The following is a 25,436-nucleotide window of genomic DNA, read 5'->3' on the forward strand; positions in this document are numbered from 1 at the left end:
TCAGACTATGTGGCGTCAGCTGATCCCTTATCGCATGCCACGGCCATGAAGCCGCACAGTCTGAAGAAGGCGGAAGGAGATGAGGGACAGGCGAACTGATGCACTGCTCATGCCCATCAAACACACCCTCGCAGTCCCAAGAAATAAGACACCGAGGGGCGTTGTGTGGGTCAGGGCGGCCGCAGAGGCGCAGGCAGCCAAACAATGATGCCAGAAGACGGGCAGCGCTACCAAGGGGGTTGCAGCGTGTCATTACAAAGGAAAGTCACACCACCGGGACGGTTAAATGGTCACACAGAGGACACATTTTAGACGTGTTTTCCGTTCCACATGTGCGAGGAGAATACGTTTATGAGCCACCTTGCACACATGCAGCATTACCGCTGTACAAGGTGGCCTTAAAAACGTACAAACGCCTGGGGGAGGGGGGACAGGTTCCCTTCAATTTCAGTTCTGGTGTCTGCGTGGCTTTTGCAGGACACGATGCCGGCTGCACAGCAGGGGAACAGCTGGCGGTGCTGAACCCCACTGACACATTGGCGAGGTGTTTTTCTCTGTGCAGCTAGCAGTACCGGGCCCCAACTGGCGGTGTTGGAGCCCGGGGTCAGCAGGAGGAGGAGAGGGAGCAGAGTGTAGGCCGAAGCCTGCACTGGCGGCAGCTTTGGGTCTGTTGTGCCTGCGTGGCTGTTGCAGGACACGTTGCCGGCTGCACAGCAGGGGAACAGCTGGCGGTGCTGAACCCCACTGACACATTGGCGAGGTGTTTTTCTCTGTGCAGCTAGCAGTACCGGGCCCCAACTGGCGGTGTTGGAGCCCGGGCTCTGCAGGGGGAGCAGAGTGTAGGCCGAAGCCTAATCGAACCAATTTCAAAGGTAACCTTTAACCCCCGCTCAGGGGTTACAAAGTAGAAGAGCCACAGCTTATGCAGCAGTAGTGGTGCACAAGTCAAAGGTTGCTCTTTTAATTTGGCTCCTTGCACACGCTGAATGGAACACGTATAACATTTAGCCCTTTATACAGTCAAACTGTGTTGGAGGCGCGAGTTCCCTTTGTAATGAGACGCAGCACAGATGTCAAGAATCCCACCTTGGTGCTGGGTGCAGCCTCCTGAGCGTTGTTATTTGCTGTACAGGAGTCTGCGCTGTCGTGTTATCCCCTGGCCTAGCGCTGTTAGCGCTGCCCATCTTCTGACCTCATTTAATGTTGGCTGGTGCGGTTCGCGATGCCCATGAATCACAGCCCCGCAGTGTATTGACATAGTTAAAACACTGCGGGGCTGGGATTCATGGCCTGGCGCAGTACATATGTTCGCCTCTCGCTTGGGTTCTTACACCTGCTTCAGACTATGTGGCGTCAGCTGATCCCTTATCGCATGCCACGGCCATGAAGCCGCACAGTCTGAAGAAGGCGGAAGGAGATGAGGGACAGGCGAACTGATGCACTGCTCATGCCCATCAAACACACCCTCGCAGTCCCAAGAAATAAGACACCGAGGGGCGTTGTGTAGGTCAGGGCGGCCGCAGAGGCGCAGGCAGCCAAACAATGATGCCAGAAGACGGGCAGCGCTACCAAGGGGGTTGCAGCGTGTCATTACAAAGGAAAGTCACACCACCGGGACGGTTAAATGGTCACACAGAGGACACATTTTAGACGTGTTTTCCGTTCCACATGTGCGAGGAGAATACGTTTATGAGCCACCTTGCACACATGCAGCATTACCGCTGTACAAGGTGGCCTTAAAAACGTACAAACGCCTGGGGGAGGGGGGACAGGTTCCCTTCAATTTCAGTTCTGGTGTCTGCGTGGCTTTTGCAGGACACGATGCCAGCTGCACAGCAGGGGAACAGCTGGCGGTGCTGAACCCCACTGACACATTGGCGAGGTGTTTTTCTCTGTGCAGCTAGCAGTACCGGGCCCCAACTGGCGGTGTTGGAGCCCGGGGTCAGCAGGAGGAGGAGAGGGAGCAGAGTGTAGGCCGAAGCCTGCACTGGCGGCAGCTTTGGGTCTGTTGTGCCTGCGTGGCTGTTGCAGGACACGTTGCCGGCTGCACAGCAGGGGAACAGCTGGCGGTGCTGAACCCCACTGACACATTGGCGAGGTGTTTTTCTCTGTGCAGCTAGCAGTACCGGGCCCCAACTGGCGGTGTTGGAGCCCGGGCTCTGCAGGGGGAGCAGAGTGTAGGCCGAAGCCTAATCGAACCAATTTCAAAGGTAACCTTTAACCCCCCCTCAGGGGTTACAAAGTAGAAGAGCCACAGCTTATGCAGCAGTAGTGGTGCACAAGTCAAAGGTTGCTCTTTTAATTTGGCTCCTTGCACACGCTGAATGGAACACGTATAACATTTAGCCCTTATACAGTCAAACTGTGTTGGAGGCGCGAGTTCCCTTTGTAATGAGACGCAGCACAGATGTCAAGAATCCCACCTTGGTGCCTTGGTGCAGCCTCCTGAGCGTTGTTATTTGCTGTACAGGAGTCTGCGCTGTCGTGTTATTCCCTGGCCTAGCGCTGTTAGCGCTGCCCATCTTCTGACCTCATTTAATGTTGGCTGGTGCGGTTCGCGATGCCCATGAATCACAGCCCCGCAGTGTATTGACATAGTTAAAACACTGCGGGGCTGGGATTCATGGCCTGGCGCAGTACATATGTTCGCCTCTCGCTTGGGTTCTTACACCTGCTTCAGACTATGTGGCGTCAGCTGATCCCTTATCGCATGCCACGGCCATGAAGCCGCACAGTCTGAAGAAGGCGGAAGGAGATGAGGGACAGGCGAACTGATGCACTGCTCATGCCCATCAAACACACCCTCGCAGTCCCAAGAAATAAGACACCGAGGGGCGTTGTGTGGGTCAGGGCGGCCGCAGAGGCGCAGGCAGCCAAACAATGATGCCAGAAGACGGGCAGCGCTACCAAGGGGGTTGCAGCGTGTCATTACAAAGGAAAGTCACACCACCGGGACGGTTAAATGGTCACACAGAGGACACATTTTAGATGTGTTTTCCGTTCCACATGTGCGAGGAGAATACGTTTATGAGCCACCTTGCACACATGCAGCATTACCGCTGTACAAGGTGGCCTTAAAAACATACAAACGCCTGGGGGAGGGGGGACAGGTTCCCTTCAATTTCAGTTCTGGTGTCTGCGTGGCTTTTGCAGGACACGATGCCGGCTGCACAGCAGGGGAACAGCTGGCGGTGCTGAACCCCACTGACACATTGGCGAGGTGTTTTTCTCTGTGCAGCTAGCAGTACCGGGCCCCAACTGGCGGTGTTGGAGCCCGGGGTCAGCAGGAGGAGGAGAGGGAGCAGAGTGTAGGCCGAAGCCTGCACTGGCGGCAGCTTTGGGTCTGTTGTGCCTGCGTGGCTGTTGCAGGACACGTTGCCGGCTGCACAGCAGGGGAACAGCTGGCGGTGCTGAACCCCACTGACACATTGGCGAGGTGTTTTTCTCTGTGCAGCTAGCAGTACCGGGCCCCAACTGGCGGTGTTGGAGCCCGGGCTCTGCAGGGGGAGCAGAGTGTAGGCCGAAGCCTAATCGAACCAATTTCAAAGGTAACCTTTAACCCCCCCTCAGGGGTTACAAAGTAGAAGAGCCACAGCTTATGCAGCAGTAGTGGTGCACAAGTCAAAGGTTGCTCTTTTAATTTGGCTCCTTGCACACGCTGAATGGAACACGTATAACATTTAGCCCTTTATACAGTCAAACTGTGTTGGAGGCGCGAGTTCCCTTTGTAATGAGACGCAGCACAGATGTCAAGAATCCCACCTTGGTGCTGGGTGCAGCCTCCTGAGCGTTGTTATTTGCTGTACAGGAGTCTGCGCTGTCGTGTTATCCCCTGGCCTAGCGCTGTTAGCGCTGCCCATCTTCTGACCTCATTTAATGTTGGCTGGTGCGGTTCGCGATGCCCATGAATCACAGCCCCGCAGTGTATTGACATAGTTAAAACACTGCGGGGCTGGGATTCATGGCCTGGCGCAGTACATATGTTCGCCTCTCGCTTGGGTTCTTACACCTGCTTCAGACTATGTGGCGTCAGCTGATCCCTTATCGCATGCCACGGCCATGAAGCCGCACAGTCTGAAGAAGGCGGAAGGAGATGAGGGACAGGCGAACTGATGCACTGCTCATGCCCATCAAACACACCCTTGCAGTCCCAAGAAATAAGACACCGAGGGGCGTTGTGTAGGTCAGGGCGGCCGCAGAGGCGCAGGCAGCCAAACAATGATGCCAGAAGACGGGCAGCGCTACCAAGGGGGTTGCAGCGTGTCATTACAAAGGAAAGTCACACCACCGGGACGGTTAAATGGTCACACAGAGGACACATTTTAGACGTGTTTTCCGTTCCACATGTGCGAGGAGAATACGTTTATGAGCCACCTTGCACACATGCAGCATTACCGCTGTACAAGGTGGCCTTAAAAACGTACAAACGCCTGGGGGAGGGGGGACAGGTTCCCTTCAATTTCAGTTCTGGTGTCTGCGTGGCTTTTGCAGGACACGATGCCGGCTGCACAGCAGGGGAACAGCTGGCGGTGCTGAACCCCACTGACACATTGGCAAGGTGTTTTTCTCTGTGCAGCTAGCAGTACCGGGCCCCAACTGGCGGTGTTGGAGCCCGGGGTCAGCAGGAGGAGGAGAGGGAGCAGAGTGTAGGCCGAAGCCTGCACTGGCGGCAGCTTTGGGTCTGTTGTGCCTGCGTGGCTGTTGCAGGACACGTTGCCGGCTGCACAGCAGGGGAACAGCTGGCGGTGCTGAACCCCACTGACACATTGGCGAGGTGTTTTTCTCTGTGCAGCTAGCAGTACCGGGCCCCAACTGGCGGTGTTGGAGCCCGGGCTCTGCAGGGGGAGCAGAGGGTAGGCCGAAGCCTAATCGAACCAATTTCAAAGGTAACCTTTAACCCCCCCTCAGGGGTTACAAAGTAGAAGAGCCACAGCTTATGCAGCAGTAGTGGTGCACAAGTCAAAGGTTGCTCTTTTAATTTGGCTCCTTGCACACGCTGAATGGAACACGTATAACATTTAGCCCTTTATACAGTCAAACTGTGTTGGAGGCGCGAGTTCCCTTTGTAATGAGACGCAGCACAGATGTCAAGAATCCCACCTTGGTGCTGGGTGCAGCCTCCTGAGCGTTGTTATTTGCTGTACAGGAGTCTGCGCTGTCGTGTTATCCCCTGGCCTAGCGCTGTTAGCGCTGCCCATCTTCTGACCTCATTTAATGTTGGCTGGTGCGGTTCGCGATGCCCATGAATCACAGCCCCGCAGTGTATTGACATAGTTAAAACACTGCGGGGCTGGGATTCATGGCCTGGCGCAGTACATATGTTCGCCTCTCGCTTGGGTTCTTACACCTGCTTCAGACTATGTGGCGTCAGCTGATCCCTTATCGCATGCCACGGCCATGAAGCCGCACAGTCTGAAGAAGGCGGAAGGAGATGAGGGACAGGCGAACTGATGCACTGCTCATGCCCATCAAACACACCCTCGCAGTCCCAAGAAATAAGACACCGAGGGGCGTTGTGTAGGTCAGGGCGGCCGCAGAGGCGCAGGCAGCCAAACAATGATGCCAGAAGACGGGCAGCGCTACCAAGGGGGTTGCAGCGTGTCATTACAAAGGAAAGTCACACCACCGGGACGGTTAAATGGTCACACAGAGGACACATTTTAGACGTGTTTTCCGTTCCACATGTGCGAGGAGAATACGTTTATGAGCCACCTTGCACACATGCAGCATTACCGCTGTACAAGGTGGCCTTAAAAACGTACAAACGCCTGGGGGAGGGGGGACAGGTTCCCTTCAATTTCAGTTCTGGTGTCTGCGTGGCTTTTGCAGGACACGATGCCGGCTGCACAGCAGGGGAACAGCTGGCGGTGCTGAACCCCACTGACACATTGGCGAGGTGTTTTTCTCTGTGCAGCTAGCAGTACCGGGCCCCAACTGGCGGTGTTGGAGCCCGGGGTCAGCAGGAGGAGGAGAGGGAGCAGAGTGTAGGCCGAAGCCTGCACTGGCGGCAGCTTTGGGTCTGTTGTGCCTGCGTGGCTGTTGCAGGACACGTTGCCGGCTGCACAGCAGGGGAACAGCTGGCGGTGCTGAACCCCACTGACACATTGGCGAGGTGTTTTTCTCTGTGCAGCTAGCAGTACCGGGCCCCAACTGGCGGTGTTGGAGCCCGGGCTCTGCAGGGGGAGCAGAGTGTAGGCCGAAGCCTAATCGAACCAATTTCAAAGGTAACCTTTAACCCCCCCTCAGGGGTTACAAAGTAGAAGAGCCACAGCTTATGCAGCAGTAGTGGTGCACAAGTCAAAGGTTGCTCTTTTAATTTGGCTCCTTGCACACGCTGAATGGAACACGTATAACATTTAGCCCTTTATACAGTCAAACTGTGTTGGAGGCGCGAGTTCCCTTTGTAATGAGACGCAGCACAGATGTCAAGAATCCCACCTTGGTGCTGGGTGCAGCCTCCTGAGCGTTGTTATTTGCTGTACAGGAGTCTGCGCTGTCGTGTTATCCCCTGGCCTAGCGCTGTTAGCGCTGCCCATCTTCTGACCTCATTTAATGTTGGCTGGTGCGGTTCGCGATGCCCATGAATCACAGCCCCACAGTGTATTGACATAGTTAAAACACTGCGGGGCTGGGATTCATGGCCTGGCGCAGTACATATGTTCGCCTCTCGCTTGGGTTCTTACACCTGCTTCAGACTATGTGGCGTCAGCTGATCCATTATCGCATGCCACGGCCATGAAGCCGCACAGTCTGAAGAAGGCGGAAGGAGATGAGGGACAGGCGAACTGATGCACTGCTCATGCCCATCAAACACACCCTCGCAGTCCCAAGAAATAAGACACCGAGGGGCGTTGTGTGGGTCAGGGCGGCCGCAGAGGCGCAGGCAGCCAAACAATGATGCCAGAAGACGGGCAGCGCTACCAAGGGGGTTGCAGCGTGTCATTACAAAGGAAAGTCACACCACCGGGACGGTTAAATGGTCACACAGAGGACACATTTTAGACGTGTTTTCCGTTCCACATGTGCGAGGAGAATACGTTTATGAGCCACCTTGCACACATGCAGCATTACCGCTGTACAAGGTGGCCTTAAAAACGTACAAACGCCTGGGGGAGGGGGGACAGGTTCCCTTCAATTTCAGTTCTGGTGTCTGCGTGGCTTTTGCAGGACACAATGCCGGCTGCACAGCAGGGGAACAGCTGGTGGTGCTGAACCCCACTGACACATTGGCGAGGTGTTTTTCTCTGTGCAGCTAGCAGTACCGGGCCCCAACTGGCGGTGTTGGAGCCCGGGGTCAGCAGGAGGAGGAGAGGGAGCAGAGTGTAGGCCGAAGCCTGCACTGGCGGCAGCTTTGGGTCTGTTGTGCCTGCGTGGCTGTTGCAGGACACGTTGCCGGCTGCACAGCAGGGGAACAGCTGGCGGTGCTGAACCCCACTGACACATTGGCGAGGTGTTTTTCTCTGTGCAGCTAGCAGTACCGGGCCCCAACTGGCGGTGTTGGAGCCCGGGCTCTGCAGGGGGAGCAGAGTGTAGGCCGAAGCCTAATCGAACCAATTTCAAAGGTAACCTTTAACCCCCCCTCAGGGGTTACAAAGTAGAAGAGCCACAGCTTATGCAGCAGTAGTGGTGCACAAGTCAAAGGTTGCTCTTTTAATTTGGCTCCTTGCACACGCTGAATGGAACACGTATAACATTTAGCCCTTTATACAGTCAAACTGTGTTGGAGGCGCGAGTTCCCTTTGTAATGAGACGCAGCACAGATGTCAAGAATCCCACCTTGGTGCTGGGTGCAGCCTCCTGAGCGTTGTTATTTGCTGTACAGGAGTCTGCGCTGTCGTGTTATCCCCTGGCCTAGCGCTGTTAGCGCTGCCCATCTTCTGACCTCATTTAATGTTGGCTGGTGCGGTTCGCGATGCCCATAAATCACAGCCCCGCAGTGTATTGACATAGTTAAAACACTGCGGGGCTGGGATTCATGGCCTGGCGCAGTACATATGTTCGCCTCTCGCTTGGGTTCTTACACCTGCTTCAGACTATGTGGCGTCAGCTGATCCCTTATCGCATGCCACGGCCATGAAGCCGCACAGTCTGAAGAAGGCGGAAGGAGATGAGGGACAGGCGAACTGATGCACTGCTCATGCCCATCAAACACACCCTCGCAGTCCCAAGAAATAAGACACCGAGGGGCGTTGTGTGGGTCAGGGCGGCCGCAGAGGCGCAGGCAGCCAAACAATGATGCCAGAAGACGGGCAGCGCTACCAAGGGGGTTGCAGCGTGTCATTACAAAGGAAAGTCACACCACCGGGACGGTTAAATGGTCACACAGAGGACACATTTTAGACGTGTTTTCCGTTCCACATGTGCGAGGAGAATACGTTTATGAGCCACCTTGCACACATGCAGCATTACCGCTGTACAAGGTGGCCTTAAAAACGTACAAACGCCTGGGGGAGGGGGGACAGGTTCCCTTCAATTTCAGTTCTGGTGTCTGCGTGGCTTTTGCAGGACACGATGCCGGCTGCACAGCAGGGGAACAGCTGGCGGTGCTGAACCCCACTGACACATTGGCGAGGTGTTTTTCTCTGTGCAGCTAGCAGTACCGGGCCCCAACTGGTGGTGTTGGAGCCCGGGGTCAGCAGGAGGAGGAGAGGGAGCAGAGTGTAGGCCGAAGCCTGCACTGGCGGCAGCTTTGGGTCTGTTGTGCCTGCGTGGCTGTTGCAGGACACGTTGCCGGCTGCACAGCAGGGGAACAGCTGGCGGTGCTGAACCCCACTGACACATTGGCGAGGTGTTTTTCTCTGTGCAGCTAGCAGTACCGGGCCCCAACTGGCGGTGTTGGAGCCCGGGCTCTGCAGGGGGAGCAGAGTGTAGGCCGAAGCTTAATCGAACCAATTTCAAAGGTAACCTTTAACCCCCCCTCAGGGGTTACAAAGTAGAAGAGCCACAGCTTATGCAGCAGTAGTGGTGCACAAGTCAAAGGTTGCTCTTTTAATTTGGCTCCTTGCACACGCTGAATGGAACACGTATAACATTTAGCCCTTTATACAGTCAAACTGTGTTGGAGGCGCGAGTTCCCTTTGTAATGAGACGCAGCACAGATGTCAAGAATCCCACCTTGGTGCTGGGTGCAGCCTCCTGAGCGTTGTTATTTGCTGTACAGGAGTCTGCGCTGTCGTGTTATCCCCTGGCCTAGCGCTGTTAGCGCTGCCCATCTTCTGACCTCATTTAATGTTGGCTGGTGCGGTTCGCGATGCCCATGAATCACAGCCCCGCAGTGTATTGACATAGTTAAAACACTGCGGGGCTGGGATTCATGGCCTGGCGCAGTACATATGTTCGCCTCTCGCTTGGGTTCTTACACCTGCTTCAGACTATGTGGCGTCAGCTGATCCCTTATCGCATGCCACGGCCATGAAGCCGCACAGTCTGAAGAAGGCGGAAGGAGATGAGGGACAGGCGAACTGATGCACTGCTCATGCCCATCAAACACACCCTCGCAGTCCCAAGAAATAAGACACCGAGGGGCGTTGTGTGGGTCAGGGCGGCCGCAGAGGCGCAGGCAGCCAAACAATGATGCCAGAAGACGGGCAGCGCTACCAAGGGGGTTGCAGCGTGTCATTACAAAGGAAAGTCACACCACCGGGACGGTTAAATGGTCACACAGAGGACACATTTTAGACGTGTTTTCCGTTCCACATGTGCGAGGAGAATACGTTTATGAGCCACCTTGCACACATGCAGCATTACCGCTGTACAAGGTGGCCTTAAAAACGTACAAACGCCTGGGGGAGGGGGGACAGGTTCCCTTCAATTTCAGTTCTGGTGTCTGCGTGGCTTTTGCAGGACACGATGCCGGCTGCACAGCAGGGGAACAGCTGGCGGTGCTGAACCCCACTGACACATTGGCGAGGTGTTTTTCTCTGTGCAGCTAGCAGTACCGGGCCCCAACTGGCGGTGTTGGAGCCCGGGGTCAGCAGGAGGAGGAGAGGGAGCAGAGTGTAGGCCGAAGCCTGCACTGGCGGCAGCTTTGGGTCTGTTGTGCCTGCGTGGCTGTTGCAGGACACGTTGCCGGCTGCACAGCAGGGGAACAGCTGGCGGTGCTGAACCCCACTGACACATTGGCGAGGTGTTTTTCTCTGTGCAGCTAGCAGTACCGGGCCCCAACTGGCGGTGTTGGAGCCCGGGCTCTGCAGGGGGAGCAGAGTGTAGGCCGAAGCCTAATCGAACCAATTTCAAAGGTAACCTTTAACCCCCCCTCAGGGGTTACAAAGTAGAAGAGCCACAGCTTATGCAGCAGTAGTGGTGCACAAGTCAAAGGTTGCTCTTTTAATTTGGCTCCTTGCACACGCTGAATGGAACACGTATAACATTTAGCCCTTTATACAGTCAAACTGTGTTGGAGGCGCGAGTTCCCTTTGTAATGAGATGCAGCACAGATGTCAAGAATCCCACCTTGGTGCTGGGTGCAGCCTCCTGAGCGTTGTTATTTGCTGTACAGGAGTCTGCGCTGTCGTGTTATCCCCTGGCCTAGCGCTGTTAGCGCTGCCCATCTTCTGACCTCATTTAATGTTGGCTGGTGCGGTTCGCGATGCCCATGAATCACAGCCCCGCAGTGTATTGACATAGTTAAAACACTGCGGGGCTGGGATTCATGGCCTGGCGCAGTACATATGTTCGCCTCTCGCTTGGGTTCTTACACCTGCTTCAGACTATGTGGCGTCAGCTGATCCCTTATCGCATGCCACGGCCATGAAGCCGCACAGTCTGAAGAAGGCGGAAGGAGATGAGGGACAGGCGAACTGATGCACTGCTCATGCCCATCAAACACACCCTCGCAGTCCCAAGAAATAAGACACCGAGGGGCGTTGTGTGGGTCAGGGCGGCCGCAGAGGCGCAGGCAGCCAAACAATGATGCCAGAAGACGGGCAGCGCTACCAAGGGGGTTGCAGCGTGTCATTACAAAGGAAAATCACACCACCGGGACGGTTAAATGGTCACACAGAGGACACATTTTAGACGTGTTTTCCGTTCCACATGTGCGAGGAGAATACGTTTATGAGCCACCTTGCACACATGCAGCATTACCGCTGTACAAGGTGGCCTTAAAAACGTACAAACGCCTGGGGGAGGGGGGACAGGTTCCCTTCAATTTCAGTTCTGGTGTCTGCGTGGCTTTTGCAGGACACGATGCCGGCTGCACAGCAGGGGAACAGCTGGCGGTGCTGAACCCCACTGACACATTGGCGAGGTGTTTTTCTCTGTGCAGCTAGCAGTACCGGGCCCCAACTGGCGGTGTTGGAGCCCGGGGTCAGCAGGAGGAGGAGAGGGAGCAGAGTGTAGGCCGAAGCCTGCACTGGCGGCAGCTTTGGGTCTGTTGTGCCTGCGTGGCTGTTGCAGGACACGTTGCCGGCTGCACAGCAGGGGAACAGCTGGCGGTGCTGAACCCCACTGACACATTGGCGAGGTGTTTTTCTCTGTGCAGCTAGCAGTACCGGGCCCCAACTGGCGGTGTTGGAGCCCGGGCTCTGCAGGGGGAGCAGAGTGTAGGCCGAAGCCTAATCGAACCAATTTCAAAGGTAACCTTTAACCCCCCCTCAGGGGTTACAAAGTAGAAGAGCCACAGCTTATGCAGCAGTAGTGGTGCACAAGTCAAAGGTTGCTCTTTTAATTTGGCTCCTTGCACACGCTGAATGGAACACGTATAACATTTAGCCCTTTATACAGTCAAACTGTGTTGGAGGCGCGAGTTCCCTTTGTAATGAGACGCAGCACAGATGTCAAGAATCCCACCTTGGTGCTGGGTGCAGCCTCCTGAGCGTTGTTATTTGCTGTACAGGAGTCTGCGCTGTCGTGTTATCCCCTGGCCTAGCGCTGTTAGCGCTGCCCATCTTCTGACTTCATTTAATGTTGGCTGGTGCGGTTCGCGATGCCCATGAATCACAGCCCCGCAGTGTATTGACATAGTTAAAACACTGCGGGGCTGGGATTCATGGCCTGGCGCAGTACATATGTTCGCCTCTCGCTTGGGTTCTTACACCTGCTTCAGACTATGTGGCGTCAGCTGATCCCTTATCGCATGCCACGGCCATGAAGCCGCACAGTCTGAAGAAGGCGGAAGGAGATGAGGGACAGGCGAACTGATGCACTGCTCATGCCCATCAAACACACCCTCGCAGTCCCAAGAAATAAGACACCGAGGGGCGTTGTGTGGGTCAGGGCGGCCGCAGAGGCGCAGGCAGCCAAACAATGATGCCAGAAGACGGGCAGCGCTACCAAGGGGGTTGCAGCGTGTCATTACAAAGGAAAGTCACACCACCGGGACGGTTAAATGGTCACACAGAGGACACATTTTAGACGTGTTTTCCGTTCCACATGTGCGAGGAGAATACGTTTATGAGCCACCTTGCACACATGCAGCATTACCGCTGTACAAGGTGGCCTTAAAAACGTACAAACGCCTGGGGGAGGGGGGACAGGTTCCCTTCAATTTCAGTTCTGGTGTCTGCGTGGCTTTTGCAGGACACGATGCCGGCTGCACAGCAGGGGAACAGCTGGCGGTGCTGAACCCCACTGACACATTGGCGAGGTGTTTTTCTCTGTGCAGCTAGCAGTACCGGGCCCCAACTGGCGGTGTTGGAGCCCGGGGTCAGCAGGAGGAGGAGAGGGAGCAGAGTGTAGGCCGAAGCCTGCACTGGCGGCAGCTTTGGGTCTGTTGTGCCTGCGTGGCTGTTGCAGGACACGTTGCCGGCTGCACAGCAGGGGAACAGCTGGCGGTGCTGAACCCCACTGACACATTGGCGAGGTGTTTTTCTCTGTGCAGCTAGCACATCTGGGCCCCAACTGGCGGTGTTAGAGCCCAGGGTCAGCAGGAGGAGCAGGGGGAGCGAAGTGTAGGCCGAAGCCTGCACTGGAGCAAGTTGAAAGGAAACCTTTAACCCCCCCCCCCAGGCGTTTGTAGCTGGAAGAGCCATCGTGTACAGCACTAATGCTGGAAAAGGTAAACTTAGCTCTTTTAATTATGGTCCTTGCAGATGCTGAACCTAACACTTATGAAATGTGTCCCCTCACAGCGTTCAACCATCCGGTAGGTGGAACTTTCCTTTGTCATGTGACGCAGCACAGCCGTCATTTTTACCCCCTTGTCGCCGTGCGCCGCCTCCTCAGCGTTGTTTAAATCTGTCCCGGAGCCTGCGCTGTTAGGTTACCCCTTGGCCATGCACACATTTTGCGCTGCCCGTCTTCTGACATCATTTGCTGTCAGGCTGGCTGCGCCTGTGCGGGTGCGCTGTCCGAGATTCAGCCTCGCGGTGTCGTCTAATGTAATCCCACCGCGGGCCTGGGATCCGTGTCCATGCGCAGTGCATATCCTCGCCTCTCACTCCCCTCCCTACGGCTTCTTAAGACTGTGCGGTGTCACGGCCGTGGCATGCTATTAGGGATCAGCTGACACCGAACAGTCTTTAGAAGCCGTAGGGAGGGGAGTGAGAGGCGAGGATATGCACTGCGCATGGACACGGATCCCAGGCCCGCGGTGGGATTACATTAGACGACACCGCGAGGCTGAATCTCGGACAGCGCACCCGCACAGGCGCAGCCAGCCTGACAGCAAATGATGTCAGAAGACGGGCAGCGCAAAATGTGTGCATGGCCAAGGGGTAACCTAACAGCGCAGGCTCCGGGACAGATTCAAACAACGCTGAGGAGGCGGCGCACGGCGACAAGGGGGTAAAAATGACGGCTGTGCTGCGTCACATGACAAAGGAAAGTTCCACCTACCGGACGGTTGAACGCTGTGAGGGGACACATTTCATAAGTGTTAGGTTCAGCATCTGCAAGGAGCACCACGAAAAGAGGCACTTTTACCCTTTGCATCATTACTGCTGCACAAGGTGGCTCCTTCAGTAACAAACGCCTGGGGGGGGGGGGGACAGGTTCCCTTAAATTTAACTTGTTGTGCCTGCGTGGCGGTCGCAGTACACGTTGCCGTATACACAGTAGGGGAACAGCTGGCGGTGCTGAACCCCACTAACACATTGGCGAGGTGTTTGGCTCTGTGCGTACAGCACTTCTGGACGGCAACTGGCGGTGTTGGAGCCCAGGGACAGGTGGAGGAGGAGGAGGTTGGAGGAGGTAGGAGGGATTGCCACACACACAGCAGGGGAACAGCTGACGTTACTGAACCCCAATAACAGAGGAGGGACTGTTGACTGTGCGTACAGCACTTCTGGACGGCAACTGGCGGTGTTGGAGCCCAGGGACAGGTGGAGGAGGAGGAGGTTGGAGGAGGTAGGAGGGATTGCCACACACACAGCAGGGGAACAGCTGACGTTACTGAACCCCAATAACAGAGGAGGGACTGTTGACTGTGCGTACAGCACTTCTGGACGGCAACTGGCGGTGTTGAAGCCCAGGGGCAGGTGGAGGAGGAGGAGGTTGGAGGAGGTAGGAGGGATTGCCACACACACAGCAGGGGAACAGCTGATGTTACTGAACCCCAATAACAGAGGAGGGACTGTTGACTGTGCGTACAGCACTTCTGGACGGCAACTGGCGGTGTTGGAGCCCAGGGACAGGTGGAGGAGGAGGAGGTTGGAGGAGGTAGGAGGGATTGCCACACACACAGCAGGGGAACAGCTGACGTTACTGAACCCCAATAACAGAGGAGGGACTGTTGACTGTGCGTACAGCACTTCTGGACGGCAACTGGCGGTGTTGGAGCCCAGGGACAGGTGGAAAAGCAGAGGAACACAATGTAGGCCGAAGCCTGAGAAAGTCGAAAGGGAACCTTTAACCCCCCCCCAAGGCGTTTGTAGCTGAAAGAGCCAGCTTGTGCAGCACAAAAGATGCAAAAGGAAAAGGTGGCTCTTTTCATCATGCTCCTTGCAAACACAGAACTAAACACTTATAAAATGTGTCCCCTGCAACCGTAAAACCGTCCCGGAGGTGGGACTTTCCTTCGTAATGTGACGCAGCACAGCCGTCATTCCTACCCCCCCGGCGCCACGCACCGGCTCCTCAGCGTTGTTTTATTCCGTCCCGGAGCCTGCGCTGTTATGTTATCCCGTGGCCAGGCACACTTAGCGCTGCCCATCTTCTGGCATCATTTGGTGTCAGGATGGCTGCGCCTGTGCGGCCGCGCTGGCAGAGAGCCCGCCTCGCAGTGTCTTCTGATTTAATCCCACTGGGGGCCTGGGATCCATGGACATGCGCAGTGCATATCCTCGCCTCTCACTCCCCTCCCTACGGCTTCTTAAGACTGTGCGGTGTCACGGCCGTGGCATGCTATTAGGGACCAGCTGACACCGAACAGTCTGAAGAAGCCATAGGGAAATGAGTGAGAGGTGGAGGTTCAGATATGCACTGCGCATGTCCATGGATCCCAGGCCCCCAGTGGGATTAAATCAGAAGACACTGCGAGGCGGGCTCTCTGCCAGCACGGCCGCACAGGCGCAGCCATCCTGACACCAAATGATGCCAGAAGACGGGCAGCGCTAAGTGTGCCTGGCCACGGGATAACATAACAGCGCAGGCTCCGGGACGGAATAAAACAACGCTGAGGAGCCGGTGCGCGGCGCCGTGGGGGTAGGAATGACGGCTGTGCTGCGTCACATTACGAAGGAAAGTCCCACCTCCGGGACGGTTTTACGGTATCAGTGGACACATTTTATAAGTGTTAAGTTCTGCGTGTGCAAGGAGCTAAACAAAAATAGCTACCTTTTCCTTGTGCAGCATTACTGCTGCACAAGGTGGCTCTTTCAGTAACAAACGCCTTGGGGGGGGGGGACAGATTCCCTTACATTTCAGTTGTTGTGTCAGCGTGGCGGTCGCATGACACATTGCCGGCTACACAGCTGGGGATCAGCTGACGTTACTGAAACCCAATAACACTGGGTCGTATGTTTTGACTGTGCAGACGGCACTTCTGAGCCTCAACTGGCGGTGTTGGAGCACAGGAATTTAAGTTCAGGTGGTAGAAAGATGAACACAACAGGAGACCTGGATAACGTATACAGTGACCTAATTATTTAATCAGGAGGAGGAGTGGCAAATTCCTGCGAGATCAAGGCCTTGTTCATTTTCAGGAAAGTAAGCCGGTCAACGTTATCGGAGGATAGTCGCATGCGACGGTCAGTTAGTACACCACCTGCAGCACTAAAGACACGTTCCGATAATACACTGGCCGCAGGGCAAGACAGCACCTCCAATGCATACTGGCTTAGCTCTGGCCATGTATCCAGCTTTGAGACCCAAAACTTGAAAGGGGAAGAGCCATCTGGGAGTACAGCAAGAGGGCAAGACATGTAGTCTGTCACCATCTGACGGAACCGTTGCCTCCTGCTGACTGGAGCCGTCTGTGATGGTGTAGACTTTTGTGGGGGGCACAGAAAACTGTGCCACAGTTGGGCCATACTGGTCTTGCCTTGGGCAGAGGCACTGCTTCTGCTCCCTCTTTGTGCAGAGCCTCCTCCACTGCCTGGACGCACTGAGCTGCTTTGTAATGCACTAGCAGCACTTCTCTCAGTTGGAATGGAGAAGATGATGGAATTGACCAGTGTGTCTTGGTACTCACGCATTTTTCGCTCCCGGTTCAACGGTGTGATGAGGCTTTCTACGTTGTCCCGGTAGCGAGGATCGAGGAGGGTGAACACCCAATAATCAGACATGTTGAGAATGTGGGCGATGCGGCGGTCGTTTCTCAGGCACTGCAGCATGTAATCCACCATGTGCTGCAGACTGCCAACTGCCCAAGAAACGCTGTCCCCTGCTGGAGGCGTGATCTCTGCCTGCTCGTCATCACCCCACCCTCGCTGTACACACTGAGTACTGGACAATTCGGTAACTCCCTCCTCTGGACGGACGTCTTCCTCCTCCATTGACTCCTCCTCATCCTCCTCACAAACTGTCCCCTGCCTACGCGTTTGTGAGGAACCACGTGGCGCTGACTGTCCAGAAGATGATGGAAATGGTGAATCCTCATCCTCCACCTCTTCCACAACATCATCCCTTAGCGCTTGCAGTGATTTTTCAAGCAGGCAGATAAGGGGGACAGTCATGCTGACTAGTGCATCATCTGCACTCGCCATCCGCGTGGAATAATCAAAGGGACGCAAAACCTGGCAGACGTCATTCATAGTGGCCCACTCTGTGGTTGTGAAGTCTGTACGGCGCTGACTGCGACTTTTTTGCGCCTGAAGCAGCTGGTACTCCAATACAGCTTGCTGCTGCTCACACAACCGCTCCAACATATGTAACGTGGAATTCCACCTGGTAGGTAGGTCACATATGATGCGATGTTCCGGCAGGCGGTGTCGGCGCTGCAGAGCCGCAATGCGCGCTTTTGCCATGCTGGAACGCCGCAAGTGAGCACACTCTAGGCGGACCTTGTGCAGCAGTGCATCAAGATCCGGATAGTCCCTCAAAAAGCTCTGCACGACCAAATTGAGCACATGTGCCAGACATGGGATGTGAGTGAGGTTGCCGAGGCCCAGAGCTGCCACCAGATTTCGGCCATTATCACACACTACCATGCCTGGCTGGAGATTCGCTGGCACAAACCACACATCGCTCTCCTGCTTGATGGCATTCCAGAGCTCCTGCGCTGTGTGGCTACGATTCCCCAAAAAAATTAATTTCAAGACGGCCTGTTGACGTTTGGCCACGGCTGTGCTCATGTCGGTCGTAACAGGTACACGTTCATCACGGGTCCATGTGGAGGTGGACTGTGACGGCTCCTGCAGCGATGATTCTGAGGAACTGGTGTAAGAGGAGGAGTCAATGCGTACAGAATGGATTCCTGCAATCCTTGGAGTGGGCAGGACACGTCCTGCGCCACTCGCACGGTCTGTACCTGGCTCAACGACATTAACCCAATGGGCAGTGAGGGAAAGGTATCGCCCCTGTCCATGTTGACTGGTCCACGCATCGGTGGTGAGGTGGACCTTGCTACTGACGGCGTTCAGAAGCGCGTGTTTTATGTGTCCCTCCACATGCTTGTGCAGGGCAGGGACGGCTTGCCTGCTGAAGTAAAAGCGGCTGGGCACATTGTACTGTGGGACTGCCAATGACATCAAGTCACGGAAGCTGTCAGTCTCCACCAGCCTGAATGACAGCATTTCCAGTGACAGCAGTTTGGCAATGCCTGCAGTCAGAGCCTGTGCTCGTGGGTGGTTTGACGAGAAAGGCCGCCTTTTCTCCCATGCCTGTACTACCGATGGCTGTAGACTGGGCTGGGAGTGTGTGGATGACTGGGAAAGTGGTGCTGCGGGTGGAATTACAGCGGGTCTCTGGACAACAGGGCCAGAGGTTCTTCCACGGCGATCCTGGGAGGAAGCCGAACCAGCTGCGTGTGAGCTAGAGGAAGAGGCAACACGAGCTGAAGAGGTGGTAGCTGCCGCTGTTGGTTGGCCTACCTCTTCAGTGTGTTTTTCAAACTCCGCCGGGTGCCTGTTGCGCACATGTTTCCACATGTTGGAGGTATTGAGGTTGCTGACATTTCGACCTCTTTTGACTTTTTGATGACACACGTTGCATCTGACATAGCAAATGTCATCTGCAACTGTGTCAAAAAAGGACCAGGCACTGCAAGTCTTGGGAGCGCCCTTTTTGGCTTTTGGAAGAGACATGCTCCTAACGGGTGCCAAAGCGGAGGCTGCAGGATCCGCAGTCTTCCCCCTCCCTCTCCCTCTTTGGGCCGTACGGGGAATCTCTTCCTCAGAGCTGCTCCCATCACCTTCCTGTCCCTCACGCCAAGATGGGTCGAGGACCTCATCATCTACACTACCCTCTGCCCCCAACTGCTCCTCCTGGGTAGTCTCAGCAGCAGAGCACGCACCAGTAAGTGGCACCTGAGTGTCATCATCAGCTGATGCGGCCTGCGATGTGGTGACCGGAGCCACTGGCCCACCCGCCTCTTCAGAGGAAGACAGAAAAAGCTGTTGGGCATCACTGCACCCTGCCTCTTCTTCCATTTCTCCAATGCTGCTTGGCTGGCCCCCTGTTTCCAAGCCAAGAGATTCAGAGAACAGAAGTAGAGACGGCTAGGGTTGAGCGACTTTCATTTTTTTAAGATCGAGTAGGGTTTTGGGAAACCCGATTTTGTCCAGAGTCGAGTCGAGTGCAGTCGGCCGATTATCGCTAAAAGTCGGGGATCGACCGAAACACGAAACCCAATGCAAGTCAATGGGGAAGCATAGTCGGCAGTGAGTGGAGGCCAGGAAAACACCTACAGTGCCCATTTTAATGCCAAAAACATCCATTCTTGTTTCTGAAGCTTGCCAATCTTAATTAACTGTATAATAATAGTTGGGCATAGGGAATTGGGGGAAAGTTGTGGGGGGAGTAGGGCTGGCTCAAGTTTTTCGTGGGCCCAGGAAATGCGGACTATGTCACGGCGGTGTTGCAGGGAAAGGTAAGTATTTAAAAGTTGCAAGTGCTGTGATCCTGAGCAAGCAGGGGGGGGCCCACTCGTTCGCATTGCCACTGGCACAGGGCCCCTCAAAGTACGGCGGTGTGTTTGCATGGCGGGGGCGCCTCCCACCAGCAGCGACACTTTTGCGTACTCTGAGGGGCCCTGTGCCAGTGACGTCGCCAACGAGTATGCCCCCCCACCTGATGAAGGAACCTGCACTTTCATCTGCACCTTCCTCTTTGTCCCTGTGTAAGGTGGTATAACATGCGGGAAGGGGAACCTTACTTTCAGCAGGGACAGATTCTGGCTGTGTAGAGTACAAGGGGAATGTAGTGGTCTAGGTCAATGTACCAGCAGACTCATTTAGCAGTGGCTGGGCAATGGGCAGGATGAGGAGGAAACAGATATAGGGCCAAAGAATAAAGTAGGCTACATGCAGTTCAAAATTGGTAACAGGACTAAACAGGCGGCATTGCTTTGTTCAGTGGAGTAGCAAACCCAAGAGCAGCAGACACTGTTTCAAGGGCCTAACCACACTAGTAGGCCAAATGCAGTTTAATATCTGATAGTATAGGGCGAAAGCCAGAATGTGGAAGCTCAGCTTTGTTCAGTTGAGGACAACACCAGGGAGGGGCAGACACCTTTAGTAGGCCGGAAAAGCCTATTGCATTTTTCAAAATGGTAATTTGGAGCAGAAGGTTGAAGCTCAGCTTTATTTAGTTGAGGGCAACACCAGGGAGGGGCAGAAGCCGTTAGTAGGCCCTAACCACCATTTTTTTTTTTTAAAACCACTTAATGAGAGCCGGAAGGTTGAAGCTCAGCTTTATTTAGTTGAGGACAACACCAGGGAGGGGCAGAAGCCGTTAGTAGGCCCTAACCACCATTTTTTTTTTTAAAACCACTTAATGAGAGCCGGAAGGTTGAAGCTCAGCTTTATTTAGTTGAGGACAACACCAGGGAGGGGCAGAAGCCGTTAGTAGGCCCTAACCACCATTTTTTTTTTTAAAACCACTTAATGAGAGCCGGAAGGTTGAAGCTCAGCTTTATTTAGTTGAGGACAACACCAGGGAGGGGCAGAAGCCGTTAGTAGGCCCTAACCACCATTTTTTTTTTTAAAACCACTTAATGAGAGCCGGAAGGTTGAAGCTCAGCTTTATTTAGTTGAGGACAACACCAGGGAGGGGCAGAAGCCGTTAGTAGGCCCTAACCACCATTTTTTTTTTTAAAACCACTTAATGAGAGCCGGAAGGTTGAAGCTCAGCTTTATTTAGTTGAGGACAACACCAGGCAGGGGCACACAGACAGACACCTTTAGTAGGCCGGAAAAGCCTATTGCATTTTTCAAAATGGTAATTTGGAGCAGAAGGTTGAAGCTCAGCTTTATTTAGTTGAGGGCAACACCAGGCAGTGGCACACAGACAGACACCTTTAGTAGGCCGGAAAAGCCTATTGCATTTTTTAAAATGGTAATTTGGAGCAGAAGGTTGAAGCTCAGCTTTATTTAGTTGAGGACAACACCAGGCAGGGGCACACAGACAGACACCTTTAGTAGGCCGGAAAAGCCTATTGCATTTTTTAAAATGGTAATTTGGAGCAGAAGGTTGAAGCTCAGCTTTATTTAGTTGAGGACAACACCAGGCAGGGGCACACAGACAGACACCTTTAGTAGGCCGGAAAAGCCTATTGCATTTTTTAAAATGGTAATTTGGAGCAGAAGGTTGAAGCTCAGCTTTATTTAGTTGAGGACAACACCAGGCAGGGGCACACAGACAGACACCTTTAGTAGACCGGAAAAGCCTATTGCATTTTTCAAAATGGTAATTTGGAGCAGAAGGTTGAAGCTCAGCTTTATTTAGTTGAGGGCAACACCAGGGAGGGGCAGAAGCCGTTAGTAGGCCCTAACCACCATTTTTTTTTTTTAAAACCACTTAATGAGAGCCGGAAGGTTGAAGCTCAGCTTTATTTAGTTGAGGACAACACCAGGGAGGGGCAGAAGCCGTTAGTAGGCCCTAACCACCATTTTTTTTTTTAAAACCACTTAATGAGAGCCGGAAGGTTGAAGCTCAGCTTTATTTAGTTGAGGACAACACCAGGGAGGGGCAGAAGCCGTTAGTAGGCCCTAACCACCATTTTTTTTTTTAAAACCACTTAATGAGAGCCGGAAGGTTGAAGCTCAGCTTTATTTAGTTGAGGACAACACCAGGGAGGGGCAGAAGCCGTTAGTAGGCCCTAACCACCATTTTTTTTTTTAAAACCACTTAATGAGAGCCGGAAGGTTGAAGCTCAGCTTTATTTAGTTGAGGACAACACCAGGGAGGGGCAGAAGCCGTTAGTAGGCCCTAACCACCATTTTTTTTTTTAAAACCACTTAATGAGAGCCGGAAGGTTGAAGCTCAGCTTTATTTAGTTGAGGACAACACCAGGGAGGGGCAGAAGCCGTTAGTAGGCCCTAACCACCATTTTTTTTTTTTAAAACCACTTAATGAGAGCCGGAAGGTTGAAGCTCAGCTTTATTTAGTTGAGGACAACACCAGGCAGGGGCACACAGACAGACACCTTTAGTAGGCCGGAAAAGCCTATTGCATTTTTCAAAATGGTAATTTGGAGCAGAAGGTTGAAGCTCAGCTTTATTTAGTTGAGGGCAACACCAGGGAGGGGCAGAAGCCGTTAGTAGGCCCTAACCAAAGTTGAAGGCCAAATGCAGTTTAATTTCTGATACTATAGGCCGAAAGCCAGAAGGTGGAAGCTCCGATTTAGACAGTGGAGGACAATTTGAATTAGGGACTGCAGACAGACTTAGTAGGCTGTCCCCTGTGGACCATGCATCCACCACATTAACCCATTGCGCCGTAATGGACACGTAATCTTCCGTGGCCATGCCTACAGGTCCATGCGTCTGTTGTCAGGTGCACCTTTGTACTCACGGATTGCCAGAGTGCATGGACAATGCGGTCTTCTACATGCTGGTGGAGGGTTGGGATGGCTTTTCTCGCAAAAGAAGTGTCGACTGGTTAGCTTGTAGCGTGGTACAGCGTAGTCCATCATGGCCTTATTAATAGTAAATAAAATATATAACTAGGCTCTATGAACTTTTAAATAGGTTCCAGGGGTACACGGGCAGCATTGGTGTGGTCAGTGGAGGAGTATTGCAAGTAGGGGCTGCAGACAGGCTATCAAAGGCCTAAAATAACAAACAGTAGGCAGTCATGGCAGTTTTACATCGGTTACATGGATACACAGGCAGGCACTCCAGGCAGCATTGTGGTCAGTGGAGGAGTATTGCAAGTAGGGGCCGCAGACAGGCTATCAAAGGCCTAAAATAACAAACAATAGGCTCATTGCAGTTTTACAGCGGTTACATGGATACACAGGCAGCTTGGTGGTGAGTGGAGGAGTATTTAAAGTAGGGACCGCAGACAGGCTATCAAAGGCCTAACATAACAAACAATAGGCTCATGGCAGTTTTACAGCGGTTACATGGATACACGGGCAGGCAACTTGGTGGTGGTGAGTGGAGGAGTATTTAAAGTAGGGACCGCAGACAGGCTATCAAAGGCCTAACATAACAAACAATAGGCTCATGGCAGTTTTACAGCGGTTACATGGATACACGGGCAGGCAACTTGGTGGTGGTGAGTGGAGGAGTATTTAAAGTAGGGACCGCAGACAGGCTATCAAAGGCCTAACATAACAAACAATAGGCTCATGGCAGTTTTACAGCGGTTACATGGATACACGGGCAGGCAACTTGGTGGTGGTGAGTGGAGGAGTATTTAAAGTAGGGACCGCAGACAGGCTATCAAAGGCCTAACATAACAAACAATAGGCTCATGGCAGTTTTACAGCGGTTACATGGATACACGGGCAGGCAGCTTGGTGGTCAGTGGAGGAGTATTTAAAGTAGGGACCGCAGACAGGCTATCAAAGGCCTAACATAACAAACAATAGGCTCATGGCAGTTTTACAGCGGTTAAATGGATAGACGGGCAGGCAGCTTGGTGGTGAGTGGAGGAGTATTTAAAGTAGGGACCGCAGACAGGCTTCAAAGGCCTAACATAAGAAAATGGGCTGGCTGTAGGCACTTTATAATTGGTTCCAGGGGTACACGGGCAGCAGTGGTCTGGTCAGTGGAGGAGTATTTAAAGTAGGGACCGCAGACAGGCTATCAAAGGCCTAACATAACAAACAATAGGCTCATGGCAGTTTTACAGCGGTTACATGGATACACGGGCAGGCAACTTGGTGGTGGTGAGTGGAGGAGTATTTAAAGTAGGGACCGCAGACAGGCTATCAAAGGCCTAACATAACAAACAATAGGCTCATGGCAGTTTTACAGCGGTTACATGGATACACGGGCAGGCAGCTTGGTGGTCAGTGGAGGAGTATTTAAAGTAGGGACCGCAGACAGGCTATCAAAGGCCTAACATAACAAACAATAGGCTCATGGCAGTTTTACAGCGGTTACATGGATAGACGGGCAGGCAGCTTGGTGGTGAGTGGAGGAGTATTTAAAGTAGGGACCGCAGACAGGCTTCAAAGGCCTAACATAAGAAAATGGGCTGGCTGTAGGCACTTTATAATTGGTTCCAGGGGTACACGGGCAGCAGTGGTCTGGTCAGTGGAGGAGTATTTAAAGTAGGGACCGCAGACAGGCTATCAAAGGCCTAAAATAACAAACAATAGGCTCATGGCAGCTTTACAGCGGTTACATGGATACACAGGCAGCTTGGTGGTGAGTGGAGGAGTATTTAAAGTAGGGACCGCAGACAGGCTATCAAAGGCCTAACATAACAAACAATAGGCTCATGGCAGTTTTACAGCGGTTACATGGATAGACGGGCAGGCAGCTTGGTGGTCAGTGGAGGAGTATTTAAAGTAGGGACCGCAGACAGGCTTCAAAGGCCTAACATAAGAAAATGGGCTGGCTGTAGGCACTTTATAATTGGTTCCAGGGGTACACGGGCAGCAGTGGTCTGGTCAGTGGAGGACTAGTGGAAGGAGGGACCGCAGACAGGCTTCAAAGGCCTAAAATAACAAACAATAGGCTCATGGCAGCTTTACAGCGGTTACATGGATACACAGGCAGCTTGGTGGTGAGTGGAGGAGTAGTGCAAGGAGTGTCTGTCCCAGTACTCCCAAAATATAAATAGATGTTAATGTCTCGCAAAACAACCACAACAAAAAAAAAGGTGGCATACTTAGGTACAGGGGTGGGCTCATCTACTGAGTTTCTGACATAGTAATTTGGCAGTAACTATTTAATGGTGCCAATATAGGACACAGACACAGACTACTTTAAGTTGCATCATAGATGTCTACAAATTTGTATTGTCAGTGCCAGACATTGAATGATGTCAGCGAATAGACTAAAGATTGGTGGAGCTGTGCGACATAATTTTGGACGTGGTAGAGCACATTTTGAGCTGGGGTAGGGGGGAACTCTCTTGAGGACGGCGGGACCGCCCCAGGGCCCCTCATGTTACAACGGTGTGTCTGACGTTGGGTGCGCACCACCACCGCCAGAGACACTACATTGTACTATGAGGGACCCAGTAGCAATGCCGTCAACCAAAAGCGAGCACACCCACCTCTTCAGACAAACAGCAGTCTCACGGGTGCTTGCGCCAAGTCGCGATACCACGGCCCCGTGTGGGGAGTTTTGCCATTTAGGGAGGTGTAAACATGTCGTATGCTGTACAATCAGCTGCAGCAAATTAGACATTAGAAAAGTAATTCACAGGCAAGAGCTTTTCATAGGAAAGCTAGGTGTCGGCCGGGCAAGGTGGGGCAAAAGATTTCGAAATCCAGTTGTGGTTCATTTTAATGAATGTTAGATCGTCAACATTTTGGGTAGCCAGACGAGTCCTTTTTTCGGTTAATATTGAACCTGCAGCACTGAATACTCTTTCTGATAGGACACTTGCTGCCGGGCAAGCAAGCTCCTGCAATGCATATTCTGCCAATTCTGGCCAGGTGTCTAATTTGGAGGCCCAGTAATCAAATGGGAATGACGGTTGAGGGAGAACAT

The sequence above is a fragment of the Ranitomeya variabilis genome, chromosome 1 (genome assembly GCF_051348905.1).
Source record: "Ranitomeya variabilis isolate aRanVar5 chromosome 1, aRanVar5.hap1, whole genome shotgun sequence".
NCBI lineage: Eukaryota > Metazoa > Chordata > Amphibia > Anura > Dendrobatidae > Ranitomeya > Ranitomeya variabilis.